Source organism: Bos indicus x Bos taurus, chromosome 5, assembly GCF_003369695.1.
Source record: "Bos indicus x Bos taurus breed Angus x Brahman F1 hybrid chromosome 5, Bos_hybrid_MaternalHap_v2.0, whole genome shotgun sequence".
Lineage (NCBI taxonomy): Eukaryota > Metazoa > Chordata > Mammalia > Artiodactyla > Bovidae > Bos > Bos indicus x Bos taurus.
This window is the reverse complement of record NC_040080.1, coordinates 17329-21554: the sequence shown is the minus strand read 5'-3', so window position 1 is coordinate 21554 and position 4226 is coordinate 17329. Positions and strand designations below refer to the sequence as shown.

At 46.4% G+C, this 4226-nt stretch overlaps 1 long non-coding RNA gene across 1 annotated transcript; it reads left to right on the top strand.

Moving 5' to 3' along the window:
- The first annotated feature begins 300 nt into the window (after positions 1-300).
- Positions 301-3126, top strand: LOC113892046. The gene is made up of 2 exons (XR_003510954.1): positions 301-430; positions 2097-3126. It is a non-coding gene; the product is annotated as an uncharacterized LOC113892046 (long non-coding RNA).
- The last annotated feature ends 1100 nt before the right edge of the window (positions 3127-4226 follow it).

Below are 4226 nucleotides of genomic sequence, written 5' to 3'. Positions count from 1 at the left end.
TTTCCTTGATTCATGGACCTTACATTCCAGGTTCCTATGCAATATTGCTCTTAAAGCGTCGGACCTTGCTTCTATCACCAGTCCCATCCACAACTGGGTGTTGATTTTGCTTTGGCTCCATCCCTTCATTCTTTCTGGAGTTATTTCTCCACTGATCTCCAGTAACGTATTGGGCACCTGCCGACCTGGGGAGTTCATCTTTCAGTGTTCTATCTTTTTGCCTTTTCATACTGTTCATGGGGTTCTCAAGGCAATAATACTGACGTGGCTTGCCATTCCCTTCTCCAGTGGACCACATTCCGTCAGAGCTCTCCACCATGACCTGCCTGTCTTGGGTCTGCTCTCTAGCAGCCATCAGACTGCCGACACTGCCTAAGGTGATCCCTGAGGAAAGGAACCTCAGGATGTGAAAACAGGATGGTGGCCCCAGGTAGGTGACGTGCACAGGAAAGGAGTGGGCCCGGACTCCTGCATCTTCCCATACACACAAAAGCACGAAATCCCTCCACTCAGGATATCTGGTTTTCTTTAACAACAGTCTTTTGATGTTCAGACTACCTGCCCTTTGTTATAGAGTTCTCTGTAACCTGTCTTCTCCCTTCATCTCCTGGGAGCAGTTCTCTCAGGGTTACTTGAGATGGTGTCTCCTGGGCTTGAAGTCCTAAAAATTCCCACCGAATAAAACGTAACTCTCAACTTTTAGGTTGTGCGTCTTTTTTAAGTCGACAGGAATATTGTAATTTTGTTCTCAGTTTCGTTGTTTAAGGAACTTTCACACTGTCTCCATGGGTTTCCCACGTGGCGCTAATGGTAACCTACCTGCCAACACAGGAGACATAAGAGACACGGGTTCAATCCCTGGATCAGCAAGATCCCCTGGAGGAGGGCATGGCAACTCACTCCAGTATTCTTGCCTGGAGAATCCCATGGACAGAGGAGCCTGGCAGGTTACAGTCCATGGGGTCGAAAAGAGTCAGATATGACTGAAGTGACTTAGCACACACACTGTCTCCATAGAGGCTGTTCCCAGTCGACATTGCAGCTTCGATGGAGGACGGTTCTCATTTCTCCCCACCCGCTCCAGCCTTGGTTCTTTGTAGAGTGTTTGACAATGGCCATTCTGACCGGTGTGAGGTGATACCTCATTGTAGTTTTGATTTGGATTTCTCTAGTATTTAGTCCTTGAAAGGAAAGTTATGACCAACCTAGATAGCATATTCAAAAACAGAGACATTACTTTGCCAACAGAGGTCCGTCTAGTCAAGGCTATGGTTTTTCCAGTGGTCATGTATGGATGTGAGAGTTGGACGGTGAAGAAGGCTGAGTGCCGAAGAATTGATGCTTTTGAACTGTGGTGTTGGAGAAGACTCTTAAGAGTCCCTTGGAATGCAAGGAGATCCAACCAGTCCATCCTAAAGGAGTTCGGTCCTGGGTGTTCGTTGGGAGGACTGATGCTGAAGCTGAAACTCCAATACTTTGGCCACCTCATGCAAAGAGTTGACTCATTGGAAAAGACTCTGATGCTGGGAGGGATTGGGGGCAGGAGGAGAAGGGGATGACAGAGGATGAGATGGCTGGATGCCATCACTGACTCGATGGACATGAGTTTGGGTAAACTCTGGGAGTTGGTGATGCACAGGGAGGCCTGGCGTGCTGCGGTTCATGGGGTCGCAAAGAGTCAGACATGACTGAGTGACTGAACTGACTGGCTGACTGAGTATTTAGCAAGACTGACATAACTTCTTGTGATTTTTTTAAAGGGTATGAGTGAAACCCCTTGCAATTGACTCTTGAACATCTGCCCTGTGTTTTGATAAACACTAGAACATTCCTTGAAGGCGGATGTTGTTTAGTCGTAACCCCATGGGCCTTCTGCGTATTAAGTGTCCATCAGCACAGCTTTTGACGTTCACGTTGTTGTTATGGAAAACGGCCACAAGGCGGCAGCATTTTTCATGCCCCCTTTTTCTTTTCCTTTCTGTGCAATTTCATTTTGATCTTATATTGGAATAGAGTTGATATCCAATGTTGTGTTTATATAAGGTGTACAGGAACTTAATTCAGCCATGCATAAATGCATATCTATTCTTTTCCAGGTTTTTCTTCCCATATACAGAAGATCCTAAAAAGTAGTGAGAAGCAAGAGTCAGAGAAGAGAATTAAAATGCAGCAGGAGGTGGTGGAGGTGTTGGAAACAAGTGGAAAATCCAAGAAATGTAATCCTGTAGAAGCAGGGCTCTACAAATTTAAAGCACAGAAACTGGGTTCTGGAATTCTTTACAGTGGGCACATTTTCCCTAAGAAACTGCCAGAGAAGCCACCCACTGTGCCTATTGGCTTTGATTTTGAAATAGAGAGAAGAATCAAACAGCGAGAAGCAAAGAGGGTATTGCAGGACAAACAGTTTAAATTTATGCAAAGCCTTGCGCTTATCGTATCTTGTTAGGTGTTGTGTGTGTTCCCGATAAGAAAGAAATTCCACTCACTGTCCCCAGGACTCCTGCCTTGGTTTGGAAGAAGAGAACCCAAACCAACCCTAGGACGAGGACGAGGAGTAGCCAGGAGTGATAAGAACCCAACAATGGCCCCAGATGGAGGAACTTTTAAGCCCAAATCTGGTGAGAACTGTGGAAATATGCCCTTTCTCTTTTGATTCAAAAAAGTCACTTGGAGAAGAAAGTAAAACAGCTGCAGAAAGGCGAGGGGCCCAGCTTCTGGGCACTTCCTTCGCCTCATTTTACCACCATTGACCTGCAGGAGAAGAACATGAAGAACGCGGCTCAGGCTGAGCCTTCTGCGTGGAGCCTGGCAGAAGAGGCGCCTGAAGGCACAGACTTGGGTTCTCTCCGCTCCTCCGGGGTGACGGGGCAGCTCCCTTCAGGCTGCGTCTGCAGCCGAGCCTGGGGCTGGCGCGCCCGGAGCTCTCGGCGGTGCCCGCGCAGTCAAGGGTCGCTCACTGACGGAGTCTGTGGCTTCCACCCTCCTCCTCCGTTCTATATGTGAGTCAGAATATATAGTTGATTTGGTTTGTAATTTACTCACTTGAAGTGTAATTTTTACGGCTTTATCCTTCACTTTTTGTATTTGTATTTAAAAATAAAGATACTTGATTTAGTTTACAGTTTATGTCTGATGCTCTTCTCTGGCAAGATGAATTTGGAGTTAAGAGCCCTTTGCTGTGAGGGGGAGCCTCGTTAACTGCCCGACGAGGCGGAGACCTGCCTGTGTGTCCCTCACCGAGGCTGTCTGCCGCTTCGGGCGGGGCTGCTGTTCAGCACCGTCTTCCCTTGTTGGTGCTGACGATGAGGGAGCGCTGAGCTGGGCATGTTTTAAGTCCTCTTGTGACCTGGGCTGGGATCAATATGTTTGTCCTACTAAAAATTAACAAAGGCAGTTCCATACTCCTCTCCACAGTGATCCTCAGCGTCTACATCTCAACAGCACCGCGAGTGTTGTCTTTCCTCCGCGTCTTCTCCACTGTTTTCCTTTGTAGACTGAGGATGGCCTTTCAAACAGCTGCAGTGTTCTCTCACTGTGGTTTTGATTTGCACGTCTGTAACAGTTCCTGGTTTGCAGCACGTCTTCACGGGCTTTGATTTTAACTAGTGTGTGTGGAAATGACTGTGGAAATTTTCTTCTTTACAGTCTGCCCAGTTGTTATTTATTCTCAGTTACTGAAATTTTTAAAGTGCCCGTATCATTTAGAACCCAGTAGTCCTGTGAATATGAAGTGTTTATAAGTGTGGCAGTGAAATGAGAAATAGTTTTTCCTCTTTTGCCTTTTGAGTCCTTCTCTACTTTAACTGTTCCCGATCTACAGCCTGCATTGATAATTGTTTCCTTCTTTTCAGAAGACTAGCCTATTATGTAAGCTCTATCCTGCACCTGTGTGTGTGTGTGTGTGTGTGTGTGTGTGTGTATGAGTCGCTCAGTCGTGTCTGACTCTTTGTGATCCCATGGACTGTAGCTCATCAGGCTCCTCTGTCTATGAAATTCTCCAGGCAAGAATACTGGAGTGGGCTGCCATGTCCTTCTCCAGGGATATCCTGTGCCTATTGCCCTCTAACTCTGCATGAGCCACATTTCACATCTATTATATTTTAATTTTATGCTAGTCACAACCTGATGCTTAACTTTACGGTACTCTCTCTGCAAATCTCCCCTTATAGTTTGTTTTTCTGTTTTTGCAATCACAAAAGAAAGCCACAGTGCAATCTACAAAAGAC